This window comes from Lonchura striata, chromosome 3 (assembly GCF_046129695.1).
Source record: "Lonchura striata isolate bLonStr1 chromosome 3, bLonStr1.mat, whole genome shotgun sequence".
Lineage (NCBI taxonomy): Eukaryota > Metazoa > Chordata > Aves > Passeriformes > Estrildidae > Lonchura > Lonchura striata.
In genome coordinates, this window is record NC_134605.1 from 56,142,455 (window position 1) to 56,165,196 (window position 22,742).

A 22,742-nucleotide genomic window follows, 5' to 3' on the forward strand; every position below is an offset into this window, starting at 1 on the left:
AAAGATGTAGCTCTCTAAGAGTGCCATGGAAGAAAAGTGCAAGAATGATACACATCCTCAGATAACTGGGCTGAATTGAAGGGATTCTGTTCTGTTTCACCCTGGGCACATAGAAAGGATGTATTTTGTCCTGTTCTGGAAGGAGTAAACAGAGATATAAAGAGGGTTGTGTGTGATGATAGAAGGGCAGGGAAAAAAGACTTTCAATCCTGAGCAATGTCAAGGAAATGGAAAGAAAGCTTTTTTTTTTTTCTGAAATTCCTGCTGCAAGTTAGGAAGAAGATGTGGTGAAGAGCTGAAAGTATTGGCTTAACTTCCTGACCTTGCACTAGATATGCCTGAGCAATATAACCTGCAATATTCAGCAAGTTAAGATTTTAGCTAGTAATACCCAGACTCTGCATGTGAAAAGAGCACATAGATTCCATGTCAGCCAAAGATTCCCAGGGATTTACCTCTCAGATGAAGCCTGTAATTTATGTTTGGTGAGACAGATCTTTCAGCTGTTCTAAATCAAAACACCTACATGATTCAAACCACATGAGGCTCTAGTCCAAATTTTGTATAGATAATTTCTGTTATGCTGTAAGGATTATGGGGCTGTTTTTTCTTGCAAATTCTGTGAGCACATTTTGGAATAACTGCAGTGAATGTAAAAGTTTTTCTTCATTGAATGAGAAGTGAATTAGCTCCAAAATTTGTGTGACAAATATATAAATGACAGACCATGTTATGCTCTTCTTGTCAAGTTTAAAACCCAGCAGGCATATATTTAAGTCCATTGATAAATGTGTTAAATTGAGCACATCATCATGTTAAATACACTATAAATTTGTGGCTAAATCACAATAAACTTACTCAAGTCTTTCTTTTTAGTACTCTTCCAGAGGAAAAAACACTGATTATTCAATTCAATTGAATACTAAAAAGTCAGTTTAAATTTAAATTGCTGCTAAAATACTGAGAACATTGAAAGAAACAATCTTTTTCTAAGCAGAAAAGCAAAGCAAGAAAACTATATAATACTCTTGAAAATGTGCTGAGAGGTTACAGTTTTTAACAATTCAGTAAGGAATTGTCAGATCTGTGAAAGATTTTTATGAGATGCTTCCTTAATAACAGTGTTAACAACTGGTGTTTTCCCATGGTGTATCTTTTGCAACCATTGTACTACTTACAGCTACTGTTTTTCTCTGTACAAGGTGAAAAAATTTCTAGAGTGGCACAGTCCAGGTGGATATTTGCAGCTTAATCCATCTAACTCCAGGATACTTCTGCCCAGCTCTTCAACCTCTCCTCAAAGGGGTGGTTATTCAAGTAATGCAAGTAATCCTAGAGATACATTCAAAAATCTCCCAGCACAGCAAGGCAAGAGGGCAAGTCTCTCTAACTGTGGGAGAGCAGGTTTGTCCTGCACCTCCATGTGCTCTACATTTAGATTTGCTTCTGGAGCAAGCCAGCCCAGAGACACATCCCTCATCTGGAATACAGCCCCAATGCTGACAAATTCCAGGCTACTGCCGAAAATGTAATTATCTCTGATACGTATAACTGAAAGCCTGGAAGAAGACACTTTGAATGCTGCTTTCCAAGATGCTTGTGAAGTGCTGGCATGAGAAATTGGACACAATAAAATAAGAGGGGAAGGCTAAAATCGAAGTGATAGACATTTATTAGCCATTTGTGGAAAGTGCTGGTCATCATGCGTGCTAAGTGGTGATAATGATATGATGTGATTTTGTGGTGACTCAGAGCTGACTCCAGAAGGCTGCAGTAGTTGCTGTGCTTCCAGCCATCCTCTTCCCTACTGCTATGGGGAGCTCTGCCAGTTTTGTCCATTCTGCCCAAGACAGAAGCCTGGAGGCTGGGGAGGAAAAGCCGGCAGACTGTCATGACTGCCTTCTTTTTGTATTCCCCTTTTACTCTCATGGCAATAACTCCCTCCAGTGACTGGAGGAGCAAAGGCAGCTGAGATATTTTTACAGGAGATCAACATTGCTATATAGGTCTTACCTAGAGCACCTGCAAGAAGTGGCTACCTTTCCTTTACTTGTGACTCAACAGATGGTGACTTGGCTGGGTCACTCACCCTTCTACCATAGGCAAGCTGAGGAAGGTAGCCTCAGGGGTTCAGGGAAAGTAGATTTTTATTAGACACTGTCATTCACTGTAAGGTGGGGTCTGTTTTAAATATGACAGACAGCTCTTTCAAAACAGCTGGAGGTGGAGAGGAAGGTGGAGGAGTACAGGATGAGCTTCTTTCTTCAACAAGAGAGAGGGAGGTGCATGACACTGAATCATATCTACACTCTTTTTGTATTGAAAAATAGACTGAGGAGAGGCTCTTCTACTGACACAGGCCTTCAGCCAGCAGATGCCTGTGGATGTTTAGAGACCATGAAACCACCTCGTGTGACTTGCTGCCATTAGGAGCCTCTCATGAAGCACTTCTGCTGGGTATGTCTGTGTTACATTTTTTTGCTTATTTCAGGTTTAGGAATTGACGCCAGTGAAGACAAGCTGCACTATAATAGGCCTGGGATATACAGGGCTGCTTCACAGCTTTGGTACGTGGCACCTCAGCATTGCAGAGTCTCTAGAGCTGTGCTTCTTCCTACTCTTCTCCTCAAACCCTTTTGATTTAGTAATTAGATTTGAAAATTTTATATCCTTCATATTTATTTTTTGTAGAAATAATCATGAACCAACACAACACTATATCTAACTTTGCCAAGTGTCTGTTGGAGGTGCCTACCAGCTCATTTCTGTTTTCACCCTCCCTCTGATGCATTGTTTAAAGGAGAGATGGCTGGTGTCAATCACCAAGCCCCATCTGATTGAGGGTGTTGTGCTCATATTTTGTTACAACATGTTGGTAAGTGGTTTTTGACCTTTGGGAGGATGCAACTTTTTCTGTTAACAGTATTTAGCAATAAAATGAAGTTTTCTTTACCCTTATCTCATCTCAGGGCAGTCTTTACATTTACTAAGGTAATTATTTAACATAAGAATCTTCAATTAATAAAATCCCAAACAATGCCAAAGCAAACTTTTTTATATTGTGGACTAATGTAACCTCAAAGGGTCAAAAAGGAGCTTTCAGAGGGAAGTCCTGCAGTCACTAGCTGGGGTATAGTGACAAATTAACTCAAAATATATGTGAATTGTATATTGATATTCTGAGAAAACTTCTCTCCATCTCTCATTTCAACCCCTGAATGCTGCCTATTAAACTTCTCTGATTGTCTTGGGAAAGCTGATGGTGCTTGATTCCCTTCCAAGGCCTAATGCAAGGGCTGCAGCAAAGGACCAGAATGGATCAGCAAGGTTCCAAATGGTGCTCTGGTTGATGTGGACATGGGTAGCCTAAAAGGGGCTGCAGAGTCAAGAGGACACAGTTACATTACTGAAATCACAATAGACATTTTGCCTGATGAGCTCTGCACTGGAAGGAAGGAAATCATGAATGCCACACATATCCTTCACTTCCTAGGCCTTGCATATACAATTATCTTTCTTACTACATTTCTTTCACTTGCTTTACTGACCTCTGCTTCAGTTTTCCTAAAAATGTTTTATTCATTACAAATGCCAAAATTTCAAAAGATAGTTTTTGTGGAGGGAGATGAAGGTTAAATAAAGCTTGTTTATATCTTTATTACAAGGGAACTAGAATGCTGCATTTGTGAATAGAGAATACTCATCCAATTATTTAAAATCAAACAGCTTTTGTTCAAGGTGAGAAAATGTAATTTCTCTATCTTTTTTCCACAGTAGAATTCTGCAGACGTCAGTGGAATTATTCTAGTTTATGGTTACCTAAATTTGGAAAGAACAAGACATCCCTTTTTAATTCTTCATTCTTTCTTTTCTGGTACTTGATTCTCACACTGTTTTTCAGTGCATTCTGAGGATGAAGGAGATCTGTTGTGGTGTGTAATAAATTCTGTGCAACCTCTGCTGTTTGTCTGAAAGCTTGCTGAATACAGCTCTGTAATGTCAAATGTCTTTGATTTGATTTGGCCTGGACCAGATGTCAACAAATTGGAATTTAATGTTGTTGAGATAGAGGACAATGTAGGAAGCATAAAGGGTTTCATTACAAATTACAATTAAAGAAAACATTCAGATGCAGTTGTGCATTTTTTTATATACTGCAACTTAGAGCAATTAGGAAAAAAAATCAGAAATCCTGTTTTTCTTTCATTCCTTATGAAGAAGTGAATGGGAATTTAGGACTTGTATCATAAATCATTATCATTGTGGGTTTTGTTTGTTGTCATCATAATTTTTTACTTTTAAAATAACAATTTGTGGTATATAAGGTGACATTCTTCTTTAGCACTTTTAAATTATACATGCTTTGTTAGTCTGGTAGAATATTAGACAGAAACTCAACAAAAGGCCAGTGTTATGGAGCAAAAACCAGACTTTATTATAGTTGCAGACTGATCTGCAGTAGTATGCATAAATTTGGCAATGATCCTTGCTTTCTTCATGCTGCCAGCAGCAAATATATAAACAATGGCATTTTGCATGCAGAAGTGATTGCAAAGCAAGTTCTAAAACTCAGAAATGTACAGAAATTAACTGTTTAGACTGCTTGTGTGAGCATTTGCCAGATGATTATTGCCTGTTGCTTAAGTATCTAGTAGAAAATACAGAAGAACAATGAAGAGGGTGAATTTCCACTGCAACATGGCATCTGCTTCTCTGCAGGAGAAAGTTCCTTTTCTCCAGGTTGTCTGTGGTGAAATAAAGATTTCTTTTTCTAGTTCTGATTTACCTGTAGCATATGTACCTGGTACCTTAGAGACACCTTTCTTCAGCCCACCAGATGTGTCCTCTGATTTTCTTTAGTAGAGCAGGTGGTCTGGCTTTCAGGAAAATGGTTGTAATGGGATGTGGTATTGACTGGTAAATATCAGGAAATTTGAAGGCGTCAGCAAGGGACTGGGACCAGTTTTCTTCAATCCTGAATGGCCACATCTCCATCCTGGTGCAGGCAGTGTGGTGGGAATGGAGAAAGAGAAATCTCCAAAGAGTGGTTTCATATGCAACTGTATAAATATTTCTAGAGGGGGGTTTTGTTGGTTTTGATTTGGTTTTCTTGTTTGTTTGTTTCTTTGGGGGATGGGGGGGGTGTGTTTGGTTTGGGGGTTTTTTTGGTGTTTCGTTGGTTTTTGATTTTTGTTTTCTTTATTTCTGCAAGCTGTGCATACTTCAGATTGCATTAGTTCTGCACACTCTGTTAGGTGCCTAAGGTTCTATGCCTATTTTTGCTGAATTTATATCTGAACCTTTCTGGAGTCTAACCTTAAAAAAATCAGAAATTCAGATTATCTATGTTGCACCCCATTGATGTTGAGGGAGTTTATAAGAAATATTGCTCCTTGGTGGAGATCTCCATGGATCTTCATATGTCTTCAAGAAAATTATTTTACTAGAAGACCACCTACTTCTTCACTTTTTTTTCTTTCAGATGACTGAAAAAGACATTGGCTGATTATAATTTTGATATTTGTGCATCTTCTAATTTTAACTAAATATTGCAAAGCAGTTGATAAATCCTTTAAGAACTTTGTCAAGAACAAATATGTCTAAAAGTGGTTTTCATCAAATTTTTATGTGAAGGATGGGATAATATTAGTTTATAAGTACAAATCTTCCTGATTTCCATAAAATGCTCATTTACCAGGAGTAGGTTTTTCTCTACCGGCATTATGTCTAGTTCTTCTGTTTTCTAGAAATACAAATCTGGCCTGAGAATGATCTTAAAAGTTGACTAGAATAGTAATAGTATCTATTAAATGTCTCTGGTCTGGTAGAATCCACTGCAGATTGACTTCATATCAGACATAAGTGATAAAATCACATAAGTGATAAAGTCACATAAGTGACATTTTTGAGACTAAACTTCTTGAAGTGCATTACTTTATTCAGTGACTGTGATCCTGAATCTAGGAGCAGCAATGCTTGATTTTGCAAGAAAGAACAGTTCTTCTGATGATCCACAGCTAATTTTCTTCCTCCTCAATCTTTTTTCTTATGTTAAATATAACCAAAATGTCTATCTTGATGTAACTAATTTTAAAGGCAATGTTGAAATGATTTAAAGCATATTCTCTCCGTACCAAGGTACAATAGCACCACAATTTTTCTTGCCAATTAAAACCAAAGTTTGAATTGTCTTTCAGATTCCCTTTTTTTCTTTACCTTCCTTTTATCACATTCCCAATGTTTTACAGTAAAATAAAAAGCACATGTTTTATTATTGTTATGATTATTATGATTATTATTTATCTCATGTACATGGAGCAAGCACGACAGAAGATACTAGAAAGAATACAAATAGAGACAGAAATCTACAAATGAGGCTTCATATATACTTCAGAAGAGTGAATGGCTAAGAAATATAATTTGAAAGGAAGGACACATGGCAGTGGAATCTATTGCTACAATTTAATGTTATTCCTTCTCATGATTGAAGCAAAGGGCAGACTATTACCTACTTTTTTGTAAGAGTCTCACAAGTCTGCTCCACTTTATCAATCCCAGGACAATGTGCTTTGGTAACAGCAAAACATTGGTAACTCATGCTAGTTGTTACCTTTTCCACTCTTCAGCTTCTTTTCTGAGAACGTATGGAATCACAAGATAAATTCATCAGGAAGGGATGTGGAGATGTGGGTGTTCAGTCCAACCTCCTGCTCATGGCAGGGTCAGCTGTGTGCTCATCAGGTTGCTCAGTCTTACTGAATTGCTCTGCCCATTATATCTCACCCTCCTGATGCAAAGAGCCTTACTCCATCTTCTCACTTATTTTCCCAGAGGTGCAGGGGAGCTACAGAAAGAAACCCCAAAAAGGAAAGGAACCATTTCTGCTGCAGGCTGAACCAGCCTTGCTTTCTGAGTTTGCCCTCACAGGGTGAATGCTCTGACCTGACCATCTTGGTGGCCCTCCACTAAATCCATGCTAGTTTATTTATGTCTTTCCTGTACTGGGAAGCAGAAAATTAGATGCAGTACTGTAGAAGCAGTACAAGGAATGTTGTGTAAAGGGAGATTATTACTTTGGTCCATCTCTTCTAGTCACACAGCCAAGAATATTGTTCCTCTTTGCTGCCAAGGCACATTGCTGGCTTCTGCTCACTCTGTGTCTGCCAACACACCTTATGTCTTGCCAGCAGTGCTGCTCTCCTCAGTCAAGCCCAGCTGGCAGAACTGCAAGGAGCTCTTACTTTCCAGGTGAAGATCCTTGCACTTGTCCATTTTTAGTTTGTGCTAAATTCAAGGCTGTTTATTAAACACACCTGCATGAGTCAAAGAAATCCTCACTGCAACTTCAGAGTCTGGGTAGAAATATTCTATAAGGAGCAAAAAGCCTATTACAGTGTTTAGAGAAAGAGAAGAACATCTTCAGTGAGCTGGGCATGTATCTTTCGATTAGTAGAGCAAATTTTTCTCTTTCAGTTATCTTTCTCAGAATAAAATCTATGGTCCAGTTGATATATTCAAAGAAAAAAATAATCTTAGAAACATAGAATTATATAATACGCTGAGTTGGAAGGGACCTGCACAGTACAGTTCTCAATTGAGACAATTTTTTTTGTTCTGTGATTTATTTAAAACCATTATGCTAATACTTTCTGGGTAACAGACTACTACATTGGATCATGCACACCCCAAATATAAGGATTTGCTGCAATCACATCCAAGAAATCAGATCTTGCAAAAACCCCAGGACAAACCGACGTTAACATCTTTCCTTCTGTTGTAGAGGTCATTACTGACTCTCTAGGAGAAGAGAATGTTGTCTGAAGACCCCACAGCAGCCACCCAGTATCTGAAGGGGGCCTACAAGGAAGCTGGAGAAGCACACTTCATCAGGAACTGTAGAAACAGGACAATGGGGAATGGCTTAAAACTGAAAAGAGGCGGATTTAGATTAGGTGTTAGGAAGGAATTCTTTACTGGGAAGGTGGTAAGGCACTGGAAGGCACTGGAACAGGTTGCTCAGAGAAGTTGTGGATGCCCCAAATCTGGATGTGTCAAGGCCAGGCTGGATAGGATTTTGAGCACCCTGGTCTGGTGGAAGGTGTTCCAGTCCATGGCAGAGCTGTAGGAACTAGATGGTCTTTAAGATCCCTTCAGACCCAACCATTCTATGATTCCATGATTCTACTACTCTATGACTCCAAATTGGTGTGCAAGCCTGAAATGCTTTATTGATGTGTAAATTCAGTTCTGTGATAGATGCATGGTTTACTTAATAACACCTTGAAATTATTCTCAGACTAGAAGATATGTTCTGATAGCATGAACTTCTCCCAGAAAATTCCTCTATGTCCCTTTGTGCCTATAGTTCTGCTGAGGTTTGGAAGTTGAAATTTACTGAATTATCTAGTTTGTAAATCTCTTTGACCATGCTCATCACCATGGTTTGAAATTTGTTTGATTACCAAAGCTTTATTGTGTTTCACCAGCATATGATAGGGAGAAAACAAGTTATTTCTTATCATCCAAGCTTTAATCTTCAAACAGGATGATAAAACAAGCTATCTGTCTGTTGCCCATCATCTCAAGCCATGAGTACTATATAATGATACTTCAGCTCTCACACCTTTGTGCAGTGTAATTATAATTATATTACTGGAACCTACACAAATGCATTCTAACCTGCCCAAGACAACAAAAGCTTTAATCTTCAGTTATTATTTCCTGTGCTTGTTGCCTTCACGTTTCTTCTGAAGAGTATATTGGATCATTCCAGTATGAAATTTATCTCTTGAAGAAGATAAATGACTTTTTACTTTCCAGTTAAAATATGTTCTTGCTTTTCTATTAATAAACATCTTATTTTAAAGAGATATGTTTTTGTAGAATGACTGCAAGGATTGAATATTTTCAAATAGCTGCCTTTTACACAGACATGTTGGATTAAATGTGCTTTACGTCCTTCTTTGAGTAAGAAATTGGAGAATTTGAGCTCCCTTCTAACCTAAACAATTATGTGGTTAGCCTGCACATCCTTGTTGCAGGAGATATTGTATTTTCGGCTTCAAGAGATATAATAAATCTTTGTTATAGTACAGGGATAATTTTTATTATGAAATCTCTAGATCAGCTCATTGTTAAATTTTACATTCCTGAAGTCCTCAAGAGTCTTTCAAAACTTCCAGAAAATATTGGAAAACATTGAAAGGGGAGATATGAAAAATTAATCCTAGGGGCTGCAATTTCTTTTTTGACCTAATGTTTTCAAAACTATAACTTCAGATTTAGAAGTTGTTTCTTCTGACTGATAAATACATAAGTATTTAGGTATACAAATATTCAGTCTTGTTTGTTTGTGGAATATTTAACTTTTCATTTGTTTAATGGGTTTTTTTTTCCACCCAGGATGATGTCATTATGGAAAAAACCCAACACCTTGACCAAGTTATTTTATCCTGTTGTTAATCAGAACTATAATAATTAAAAGTTCCAAAAGCTAAGAAGCTAAATGACAACTGCTGCTGTTCTTATTCTAGAAGTTACAAAAATCCAAAAGCTATTATGATCAAGATTTTCCTGCTAATAAAAATGGCTTTATGAAAAAAAAATGGTTTATAGTCTCTGTGGCTAGCTTCTGGGAAAAAACAGATTTTTAAATTTTGATTTAAAATGCAAGAGAATGATAAAACTTTAATATTTAATGTTAGTGGGTTAAATCTGTGCTAACCTTAGTAGGGAGTGACCTATAAGTTCAAATGTTATTATAACAAAAAGTAAAGAAATTTTTTCATTATTTTTCTTTCCTCTTTCATCTTACCTTATCTCTACCCCAGCTAGGAGATGAAAGAGGATTCTGAATACTGATAGGTATTCAGTTCATAAGAGAAATACTTTCCTATGAAAAAATTCCACAATTTTTTTTCCTGTTTTCCTCACTTACTATATGGTTTCTTTAGCATATTCCTAATAAGCCTTAAAAATTTAGCATTGATTTTATACTTTTAAAATATGTTTAACAACCATGTATTTTCTAATGGTCTATTGTGCCAAGAAAATATGTCAGAAAGGAAATTTAAAGCACTAAAACCTAGGCTGGAAGTGCCATAGAAGTTGGGAAAATCATATCCAAATTGTTGTAAAACATAGCTAATCACTGTTTGAAGTATAACATGTTGCATTGTTTCAGAGGAAGTTGCAATAGCGTGATTTCAACATATGTTATACATATGGCAAGAGGAATCAGGCAGCATTTTATAGCTCCATGCTTACATTAAACACTAGGTGCTCAATTCATTTGTGTGGACCCAGGTGTTAGTTCCACTTAGGAGATTCTAGGATATCTCACCCAAGGCCCTGAGGAGACCCAGGTCCTCTTGCAGCGGTTGGAGGGATGTGAGGATGTACAAGGCCATGCCCGATGGCACTACCTGCCTCTCTGGGGGCAGCTGCGTGTGGCTGTGCAGGCTCTCAGCCTCTTCCCTGCGGGGTGTTCTCCCTAAGACATCATCCATATGCCAGGTGTGCATGGAGCTGGCACATCCATGGGAAATACCTGTCATTCTGCAGCAGCAGTTAAGAAGCAAGTGAAGGATTGCAGAGTAGCTGAAAAGGCGCTAAATTACCAAGTCTGAGCAGCTGGAGCCTGCCTCAATGGTGCGAGCAGACAAATAAAACATCATTATTAATTCAAACTGTACTTTAATGGAGAAAAAAAAAAGCGTATTCCCATTGATTATACCTTTGCCTTAATTTAGAATTGCCATAAAATAATTTTGTTTCTGAGAATCCAGAGGATTTTTGACAATGACTTTATGCAATATGGAATGAAAAATTAACAGCAACAGAAATCACCTGGTTTATTTCCATGTCTCCTAAGAAGACACACCTGCACCTAAGCTCCTCCTGATGGACATTTGATCTAAAACTTTAAATGACAGAAATGCCATAGGGTATCTATTCTATTAAAAAGATAAATTTCTCCTGCTATAATTTAAAATATTACTTATTATTATATAGAAGTATTATATTATTAATATATTATTATATTATTCAGATCAAGTTAAAAAAACAAAACAGAACTTTTTTTTCTTTTTGTTTTTTCCCTTGAAAAAAATAGTCTAAATATTTGAAAATCTTTCTTAGTAAATGGCATGCTCCAGATGTTTTATTTTCTTCATCTGGTCACATCTTTCAATAAAGCAAACCATACTCTACACAAAGGCTTTTTCTTCCCTGCTACCCTATCCCATCCCTTTACGATGATGATGGTGAGCACTGAATCAGAGATCATCTACATTTAGGAAGAGGCTTTCTCTGCCTTTGTTTTTGATGAACATTCTATGAGATTAAATTCTGACACCTTCAAATTTTCACAGCAATAATTTGTAGTGAGTTGGGCCAGACTTGTATGAGATGCCATCTTCTTCCTCAGGTATTAATGATATTTTCAAGTTTATATCTTGCCTGTTATTTAACAAGGACTAGAAGTATTTTTATTTGAAACTGTTAGTTGTGAAGGTGCTCTAAGTTTGTAGTGCAGTGAGGGAGCAGCAGACTGAAGCACAATACCTCTCTAAATGCTAAGTAGGTGGCCAACAATTTAGTAGGTTTAACCTGACTCTCTTCAGTGTACATAAAAGTTAACTAAACTTGCCTATACTCTTGTTGTCTTGCATATACTGCTGTTGGACAAATATAAATTGGGAATTTAATAAAAATACCTTTCCAATTAAATAAAGAACTTCCGATGCACCACCTACAGAAATGCATGACAGCAGGGGAGCTTGAAAGTCAAATGCTAATGCATTTTGTCACATCCTGCAGAAAGTTATTCTCTTTGAGCTTCCCTGGTGGCAGGCACAAGAATTTTGGCATGGGTGAGTCTCAGAAATGTACCACAGCTTCATCTGGACAGAGACTGGGTCAGACACTCAGTAATGGAATGAGCTTCCCTGGCTGAGGGGACATACACTGTTCAAACCAGCCAACTGCCTGCTGTTCTATGCCCAAACCCAAGGAAACAATTTTGAGGAAGTCTACACAAATCTTTAAAAAAGTTAAAATTCTTAAATCTTTTTAAAAGTTACTATTTCCCCTCCCTATGCCCCCCCCACCCACCCCCTTCTTTCTTACTTTTTCAGTCTCTGGAGCTTAATGTAGAAGACATGAATAGTAGAATGTCACTACAGGACAAATTGGGGGGATCTTGGCTGTAGGGGTAGGTCTGTCACTGCTTTTAAAGTGATCAGATTCCATCATGACTAAACATGATGGGTTTGGGAATACAGCATCACTTTAACAGCTAAAGTGTAGTTAGTGATTGGATGAAGTATTGAATTAATTTGGTGAGCCTGGAATATATAAATCACAAGGAAAATAGACACTTAAAAATAGTTTGTCAAATTATGGATGAAGATCAGATGAAAGAAATAAAAAATAGAAACAGAACAGCCTTTGGGATGTCAGTGGGATCCATCAAAGTCTAATCATTATACAGCTCTGGCATTTAGCTTCAGTGTAGGGGGTCCCCCAAGCACTTCTGGTTGGTGGCTTGCTGAGTAAATGTCAGTTTAATGCTGTTTTCCTGCTTTCATAGAAAACCCCTGTAGGGTCTCTCATCAGCTAACCAGTTAGATTATGTCCCCAACGCCTTTAGTCAAGCATAAATGTTACTTCTAAAAGTAGCTGCTTTCTTACCTTGTTTCTATTTCACTCAGTGACATCAGAATTTTTAGCCATCAAAGGTCCAAGAGCAGCTATTTTTGAACAATGAAGTAGTGGTGGTTTTGATGCTTCTTGCAAACCACATCCCTGGGTGCATGTAACTGAATTTGACACATACACCATTATGACAGTCAGAGTTATTACATAGAGATGATGTTGCCCAGTGAACACACAGGAGACAGGTTCATCTCTGCTTCTTTGTCATAAGCACCAACAAATAGAAAAGTTTGTGTCTCTTCTTGTGTTACATATGGTATGGGGAGAGTAACTCTTGTCACTTTTCTATTTGCAGGATATGCATCTGATCATGATTGCATGCTATATCTCTTTAAACATGCTTCACACAGAACAGGGGGAAAATATTTTTGTTGGTGCTACTTAATTTAGAAAAACATCATCACCTAATAATGAAAGTAATGCAGTCCATTATTCTGTCTAAACCCTGTAAGCATCCACAGTAATTTAGAGTGCCATACAAACAACATAATCCCTGCATCAGCAGGGCATCACAGTCTAAAGACACCCTGAGCAGGCACAGTATAGTAACCTTCCCTTGTACATCTGTTTCATGGACACTTAATTAGCAACATACATATTATATAAAAAATATATGTAGAAGAATCAATGGCATTAGAGGTGGAAAAACCTAGGGGACAGGGCTCATTTACTGCCCTTCTGTTATAATTACTGTTTAATTTGGGGTCAGAGTGGGAACTTTTTCATGGGGCTGTGCAGTCTTTCTGAGATAGAGCATTTAGAGTGGAGAGAGTTTGAGTAATGTTGCCAGACCTGGTAGTTTATATAGTTTATAGCCTCTTTCATGTTTGTTTTCTTGGTTTTTTTAAGAAGTCCCTTGCTAAGGCAAGGCATAGGTATGGCCATGCTTTGACTGACCTGACATCTGTGCGTAGTTCCCTGTCAGGCACTGTGAAAGGCTGAACTGTAAATCTTGGGACTTCGTCCATCTATGAGTCATGGTGGGAGCAGAAGCTCTACATTTAGACAAGTACCAGGTTAGGAGTTAGTGCTTTCATAGGACATCAGCTCAGAGATTTCTGCTAGCAGTTAGCAGAAGCTCAAGTTGCCATAAAATTTCTCCCTTTGCCAAAGAGTGAATCTGATAAAGCAACAGAGCAGCCATATTTAATTTGCAGCCTAATATCTCACCTGCAGAAATTATTTTCATAGCGTAAGAGAGTAAATTTTTAAAAGATGAGAAAGCATAATCACTTTGCATAACTTTGATTTAGTTACAGTCAGATTAATAATGTTTTTATGCTGGGTTTTTATACATAAAATATAAATGAAATCAGCTATGAAGATTCTGCCTTTTTACTGCATCATAATGTGCTGCTATTTTTATATAATCGTCCCTTAATGCATCACATGCTTCATTTTCATTAAATAAACATTTGGAATGTGTAAAATTCATATTCATTAGTATTTTTTAAAATATAAGGTAATGGACATGCCTCTCTATGAATAGATTATATTTTATCTCCTATTTCATGGAAATAATTAGTTATATTAAAATAATGGTTTTTTTCCCATTTAAAAAAATTTCTTCTTCTCCTTTAGTCTTCCATATATGTTAAAGCAATTCAAATACACTTAGTACTTGTCCTATTCTCTCTGTTTCCTCTTGGCTCTAGGGCTCCAGTGAGCTGATCTCAAGTATAGTTTGATCTATACAAACTATACTTGTCACCACACTGCACTGTATATTCCACTTACAGCTTTGCCCATTTTCCATCCTCTACATTTGTTTTTCTTTATGGTACCAGAACCCATGAAATCCAGGCTTTTTGTGGCTTCAAAATTTCTGTAGAACTTGGCATTGATAGCATGCTGCCACTGGGTCTGAGCCAGATGCCAGTGTAGTTGCTGGAAATGCAATGGGAGTTGAATGAAACCCCTCCATAATAATTTTCTGGCCAATGGACTATGCTTATCAAAGGTCTTTCACAGAGAATCACAGAACTCAGTGACTGAATGGCTGACATGGGAAGGGATCTGTGTTGATTGTGCAGTACAAGCCCCTGCTCAAGCAGGGTTACCTATGCCAGATTTCCCGAGGCTGGGTACAATCAGGGTTCAGATATCTTCAATGATGGAATCTCAACAACCTCTCTGAACATCATGTGGACGAGTGGGAGTAGTCTCATTTGGCCTTTGCTCTTTTTAAAAGTGAGACTTATCCCTTCTGCCTGGGGAAGTCCTGGAGCAGACTGGACATGCAGTCTTTAAATTAGGGGAATTCTAGTAAAACAGTAATTGTACTAGGATGTAGCTCAGCAGGGAGGAGCAGGTCTGTACCCAGTGCATCCCTCTGTCTACTTCCCTAGCATGGGATGAAAGCTCCTGGGGCACACACCAGCTCTCTAGTGATGTTGGTGTCATTGAAAAGCAGAGATTTGTAAAGAGAAGTGGAAAATCCCAACAGCAGCCTCTGATAAGTCCTTGTTCAAAGACATTTAAGAGATGCTCTTAGTACCTTCATGGACAAAGAGTGAAAATGGCACAAGGACAGGATGTCCTAGAAAAGTTGAAACAAATAAGGGAGTGTGCCTGTAGTCTATCAGAGACACAGTTAGACAAAAAATATGCTTGATTTCCATTTACTTGAAAAATTAAAATATTTCCAACTATTGTAGCTGGTCACATGGTGAAGAAATACAATGTAAAAAGATTAAGGCAAGTGCTCTAATGAAAAAAGAATCAGAAGCTACAAAAGTTCAGATTTATTTTGTTCTTTCCATAGTCCTATTTTTTCAGGCTTTTGGGATGCTTAATAACTGAGTATAAAAAAGATGCAATGACTGTATTTAATAGTGGATTAAATTAGAGACTGAATTTTGGCTACTTCTGAATAATTATGCAGTCTGATACATATGTGTATTTTCAGGTACTCTTTTCCCAGTATATCTATTCAAAGTACCATGATGTCCTAAAATTATAACAAAATAATTCTGTGATCACATCTGCCAGGGAGTTAAAAACTCAGTTGTGGTCTGGGCTTTGCAGATTGCTTGCAAGGAAGTTGCTAGAGTAGCAGGTAACAAAGCGATGTATTGTCATGGGAACTAGGAAAGCTTCAGTTCACAAGTTGTCCATTGAAGCAACAGAGAAGGCATTCTTCAGGGTTAAGGGTAGTTTGAAGTAACAAAACTTTCTTGCTTAGAAACTAAACATGATGAGACCATTTTTTTTATAGCCACAGATATGGTAAATTTTCATATAAGCCAAAAGTAACCTGAGGAAAAACCTGAGGAATTGCAGTAGACAGAAGTCATGGCTTGTGCTTGAAAGGAAAACACTTGGGTTCACTCAATATGTACACATGACCAATAAATCACTCCCTTGGAATGTCCTCTAAGTTTTCTGCACAATATTTTCAAAGACAACAGACATTACTCTGAGTAGACTATTAATGCTTTTTGGTTTGGGTTTGGTTTGGTTTGATTTTGGTTCTTGACTTAACCCTATAATTGTACAGTCTTTTTTTTCCTCTTCAAATTTACTTCCATTGTGTTTATGAGATTCTTGAAACTCATACTTTTTTTTTTTTTCCATTTCTGGGGACAGAGAGACACTTACCTAAATCTCTCTGAAATGAGAACAGTGACTCTCAGTAGAAAAGTGACTGGGAATTAGACTAGGAGATTAGAAGCCCTGGGCTCTAATATTACCTGTTTTCTAACTTTTACTATGCTTTGAGTCACTTCTCTATATTCTAATTTTTTCGTCAAGTGAATATTTATTCCATTAACAATTAAAACAAATACACTTCCTCATATTGGGGCAATGGTTATACTAAATGAGCCATGACTAGTTCTTATGGCATTTTCCTTTTCATAATTGTAATTCCTTTGTGTGAGTGAATACATAGTAATCAAAATCTCTCATATTTTGTTCTATCGAAACCTGGAAAAAACAAGAAATGCACAAACAGCTGTTTCTGACCCCACTCTAAATGCTTACAAAATACACTTTATGGAACTGTTTAAAACTCTGAAAAAATGAATTTTTCCATTTCATAGAAACATTTTTTTAAATAACATTGTTTTGAAAGCTGTTGTATTCACACAAAAATAAGGATGATTTTGCATGGAACATCGATGATGTAGAAATCATTTCTTCTCAGTATTAGGAACACCTTTGTAGATCTGTGTAGCTTTCCTGCTGTTATCCCTCTTGAGCTCTTCTCTTGTGTATTGATTGCTGACTGATGAGCACACTGCTTCTCATGCTCCTGAGCAAATCTAAATCTTAAGTTTTATTTCTTCAGCTAGGTGTTTCTCAGAAATGCTTCCATATGCCTTGTTACGGTTTGTTGGAGGTTTTTAAAGTTAATTGACTAAATTTGATGCTTTTACTTTCCCTCTTTTTACAGATTCAATATTTACATTGAGAGAGATTCAAATCTCAGAAGTTGTCAAGGACTTGTATTTAGAGCTGGTATGTCCTGAATGTTCACTGTAATTCTCTCTGGTTAAGGTTAGAGTTGTGATGCCCAGTTACCACGATCTACTTCCGGTTTATGTTTTAACATTTTCTCTGTAATTTTTAAAAAGTCTTTCAGGCTTCTCAGTTTTAAGGAAATCAAATACGAAGGCAGATACAAAAAATGAGAGAAGTTAAGATTCGTGCTCAGTGCTAGTCTCTGAAATTGAGGAAACAGGAAATAAAGGAGGAAACTTCTCAACAGTCATTCCTGCTCTGTTTTCCATAGTCAATAATCTGCTAGTGTGTCTTTACAAACCTCCCCAGGAGAGTGGTCACAGCAGCAAGCCTGACAGAGTCCAGGAGGTCTGGTGAGATTCATGTGTTATCCTGTGCTGATCCAGGAGTTGGACCTGATTACCCTGATGAGTCCCTTTCAACTCAGCATATCCTATGACTATATGATTCCAAGTCCAGACTATAAATCTATATAAAATATCAATTGCTCAGCACTACAGGACTCTACAACGGTTTCTACTGCAAAAGGAAATAAAGCAGAGTTGCATGCTTGTGCAGATTTGTTGAACTGATTTTTATTTCCATGCACAGATCCCAAGTGGCCCTGTCATGAACCTGCAACACTTAATTTGACTGCAGAAATCAGCCAGATGTATCAAATGTCTGTTCTGGATTAGTCTGAAATGGAGACTGACTATTCAGCAAGCAGTGAAATCCACTGTAGTATGATAGAAATACTTTGTATATAAACATGGTCTATCTGAAGTAACTAAGTACTAAATATCAGTTCTATTTTTTAAGTATTAAATCTTTGGGAAAAATGGGCAAATTTAATTTAGTTGTATTAATTTAATTATATTTTTAGTCTTTTTACTACAAAGGGAGGCATGTGAAAAAGAAACCTAAATATGTTAGTAAGCTTGATTATTCAGTTAATATTTCTGTTAATGACCAATATTAAAATATAGTATTAAATTTACTAAAAACAGACAAAGATATTCACATTTCTTTTTTATTTTTATACCTTAAAGGGAATATTTGCTTATAGCATAGATATTAATGATCAGGACAAAGTGATGGTAACAACACAGTGGTTTTTTGATTATTTGCTTATTTTCATTTCTCTATTATTTCTTTAGGAAAACCATCTCACTTGATCTTCTTCAGTTATTTCACCTGTAAGTACAGCATCTTTCAATTGACTTTATTTAAAAGTTAGAGAGCTAGTTTGAGCTGTTTGTTTAATTAAAGCTTAAGCTATGCATCTAGCCAACCTTCTTTAACAAAAAAAAGTTTGATTGCTTGAGGACCAAATTCATATAATAATGGAATAAAATTCAAGTAGGTTATATCTTTTTTCAATATGTATGTGTCTCTTCATTGACAATAGAATCAATTCTCAATTGGCTTACCTTAGGATTTAACTTTTATATGGTTAAAATTAGGAAAAAGAAGCCCACTCTAAAATTCCAAAATCTGGGATTTTGGATGATATCCCTGACAATTTTACAATATAAATTCTTCCTCCTCTCTCATTTCTGGGGCACTTGCTTTGTAGTGCTCCATTTTCTTAATCTCTCTATTATTTTTCATGGAGCTGAAGGATAAGACTGCAGGTTTTACTATTAGCCATAAAGAAAAGCAATAATACCTCAAATAATAGATCTCAAAATCTAAGTTTATCTGATTTCTGAAATTGGAAGCTCTAAAATGTTTCTCCAGAAAATGTTCAGTAGCTGGTCTCCTGTTTCAAATAAACTATTCTAGAGAGTATATTTTGCTAACATTTATAGTTTAAAAATAAGTTATCTGATGATTTATTCAGTTGCTAAAAGTGAACATTTAGTTAAAATGTGGTAAAGGAAATATGTATGTTAAAATTTATCATATACTGTATCATATGAGTAATGCTTCATTTGAGATTGACTGATTTTATTATGCTGTGATGAATAACAATGTTCTATTTTAGTTATGTATTTCTACTCTTAACTATATGAAGTTTAGTCATTCACCTTATGTATTTTTCCTCTCCTCTCCTCTCCTCTCCTCTCCTCTCCTCTCCTCTCCTCTCCTCTCCTCTCCTCTCCTCTCCTCTCCTCTCCTCTCCTCTCCTCTCCTCTCCTCTCCTCTCCTCTCCTCTCCTCTCCTCTCCTCTCCTCTCCTCTCCTCTCCTCTCCTCTCCTCTCCTCTCCTCTCCTCTCCTCTCCTCTCCTCTCCTCTCCTCTCCTCTCCTCTCCTCTCCTCTCCTCTCCTCTCCTCTCCTCTCCTCTCCTCTCCTCTCCTCTCCTCTCCCTCTCCTTTTTCCTTTTTTTTTCTTTTTCTCTATATTTTGATTAATTTCTTTCATAAACATGCAGAGAGTCTTTAGGGTGAGATTTGATAAAAATTAGGAATGATTGTAAAGATCCTTCTTATTTTCTAACTTTCACTAAGGTAAATAAGTTATAAAAACTTATAGAGGGAGAAAGACAAGAAAGTGAAGAGCTGTATTTTCTCAATTTCTGAGATCCATCTTGGTTAGATGTGCTTTGTACAAAGCTGGTAAAAGTTACATAAATGTCTTCTTGCCTTTGGGAGCCATCTCTGTCAAGACAGGCAGGTACTCTACGTCTTGCTGTCTCTTTTCTTGTTTTTATTTGGCACTGCACACACCGAAACTGGCCAGTACAATGTTGCTCATGTTTTCTCTGAAGCCCCTGTGTACAAGGTCTGTTCATGCTGCTTACTGAGACCGCTGGAGCTGATGAGAGGATTTGTCTGCAAGAGAGGGCAGCCAGCTTTCTGCTAAGGCTGCTGACAGAAGGGATTGATTTCATAATTAGAGCTAAATGGCACCTCCCTGGCAACAGACACGTTGAGTCACATCTGCTATGCATGTACCTCTAGGCTGTTCTCCTGGAAACTGTCCTGTATGGGATCTGCCTGCCTCTCAAAACCAAGAACAAAAATGACCTTTTTGAACAGTTCATTTCAGCCAGGTTTTCCAGCTACTGAATTTTTATAGCACCTATTGCGCCACTTATTTTTCATGGTTTCCAGATATTCTGTTTTAAGGCAGGTGTCTTCAGTGCATCCCCTAGGCTGAATGGGATGTCATAAACCACTATAAACTCCACAATGTAAATAAATTTACAAGAACCCGATACAGCTTCCTATGCACCTTTGTGATTAACTAGAGCTAAGTGATTTCCCCAAACTTTTTGAAACAATATTTTGTGACCAATTCTTGTACAAGGTAAGGCAATATCTGCTTTCAAAATTTAATGCATACAGGCACATGAAAAAGGTGGAAATTAGCCAGCCAGCTAGATTGAAACAGCAATTAGCTAAGGAGAATCCTATGAGCTGATCTGAACAGGCAAATCAACCTTCACATGTGTCCCCTACATGAAAAATCACTGAAATTTTGTCACTTACCATAATTCCTTCTCTAGACAAGAGATAATTAATCATCCTCTTGCCCTTTATTAGGTAGATGGAGCTGCGATTGAAATTATGCACTCATCAGAGCAATCAGACCTCAGAAAACACTTGACTTAACAAATTATGTAGCTCAGTAGATAGCTTCACTTTTCAGTAACAAAATGGCACATAGCGTAAGAAATTGCAAAGTAATTACCACCTGTATTTTCTTTCCCTACACTCAGTAATTCCACTTTTTGTCTTTTCTCTGTTTTCTTCATGTAATGAAGGTTCTCTTATCTTCCTAAAGAAATCTGTCAAATTGTTTCATATTCAGCATTTGAAAAAAATGTCAAATTATTTTTCCCAGGAGTATAAACAGTGATAACAAAGGAAAAGAAAAATCAAAAGACATAGCCCTGTAGAATTTTTAGTGATGAGCAATAACAAGCGACTTCATTTATTAAAAGGTAGATTCCAAGTGGTGCGGGAAATTATTTGGTGGTTTAAAACAGCAGTGCAGAATTTCCTGTTATTCATGTATTATTTCCTCTCTCCTTCAAATGTAATATTAGTTAAATGATAGCTTGTTTTTTCATTATGTTCAGGAAATATGATTCAACATTTCTGCAATGTTTCTTGTAAATTGAAGTAACTATACTTCTAGAAATTATAACATTCAATATTAATCCCTGTAGATAGCATTTCACTTGGAAAAGTAAGCACAAATGTAAATGGAAAATACTTCCAGCTGATTAGACAAAATGTGAAATCAAAATATTTCCAAATACAATATAATTGCTTCAACAGAAGATTGAGGATAATGAAAAATAATTTTCTGTGAAAGAAACCAAGAGCTCATATTGATGTTAAGTACAACACAATCCCTAGAATATTATTCCATTTTATTTGTTGAGATCAGTCATTTGTATTTACAAAATCATGCCTTTGAAATAGTGTTTAGATATTGAAAGATGAAAAAAAATCTAATTTTGGCTAGTAAACCTCACTATTTAAAATATGTTCTTTATTTCTGCTCTGTCTTTGATAATCTCAGAACAAGTCCATTGAAAGAAAGTTGCTTAGGACTCCATTCAGCTGAGTCTGGTCTGAATATCTTCAAGCGAATTCTGAGCTTATCCAAGGACAAAGAATCCACAGCCTCACTGGGCAACCTGTTCCAGGGCTTGATTATGCCCAAAGATTCATGGTATCTATGGCCTCTCCAAAACATTTTGAAAATATTTCATTAACAGTTATTTCGGATTACTTGAGAAGAGTTTATTACACACAGAATATTTGTGAACAAGATCCAGTGCTATAGAGGACTTTTCAGAAATCAGAATAAAGATTTTTTTCATTGCAATTCTTAGGATACCACCATTCCATGCATAGTAAAGAGATAACTGTGTTATAAAAATCCTTAATGACAAAATTTGCTTTTGAAAAGAATAGATTGAGCTAAACATATTTTAGTTGAGAGTCATCATGAACCTTATAAATCTTAATAGAAAATGACTTTGGTGTGAATTTTGTATTTATGCTACCTTCCCAGGATTGATTAAAATCACTCCCATTGCATACATAAACATATTTCTGTAAAATTATCAAGGACCAGGACCCTATTAGGCATTATAAAGTGGAAAACCTTTCCCTGCATAATCCATATATGGTTTTGTGAAGCAAAACTGAGATCTTTCATAAAGGGTCAAGAATTTGGAAAGCTGAAGAAAATAACAGGATTGTAACTATGGAATTAAATTCAACTTTTTAAATTTTTCTGGAGACATAAGAATTATCTTCCAACCATTAGGGATGCTATATACTTAAAAATCAAGGCAAGATCTGAAGACAAAAAATTTCCTTTATATTTTTCTCCTCAGTGTCTTTTTCCACAAAAAAAGGCATATAAATGCTACTCAGACAGACAGTGCTGCTAATCTAGTGCAAGTTCCTGAGGGAAAGAAGGCAACTATAAGGTTTATGTTTTCTGAGAGCAGGGGAGAGATTGGAAATTATGGACCAGTTATCTTAACTTCAGTTTATGCAATAGTAGCAATATTAAAAGATACATTTTTGTAAACCCCCCAAAAATAGAGTGAGAATGGGTACAAACACATGTAAATTTGACAGGAACAATCATAGCATCTGCATTTCCT

At 36.7% G+C, this 22,742-nt stretch overlaps 1 long non-coding RNA gene across 1 annotated transcript in view; it reads left to right on the forward strand.

Moving 5' to 3' along the window:
• The first annotated feature begins 2,346 nt into the window (after positions 1-2,346).
• The window catches only part of LOC110476005 (uncharacterized), a 54,440-nt gene continuing 34,044 nt past the window's right edge, over positions 2,347-22,742 (forward strand). Inside the window, exons 1-3 of the long non-coding RNA XR_013339603.1 lie at positions 2,347-2,457; positions 17,114-17,178; positions 18,321-18,359. This is a non-coding gene — a long non-coding RNA (uncharacterized LOC110476005). The remainder of the gene's footprint in view (positions 2,458-17,113; positions 17,179-18,320; positions 18,360-22,742) is intronic.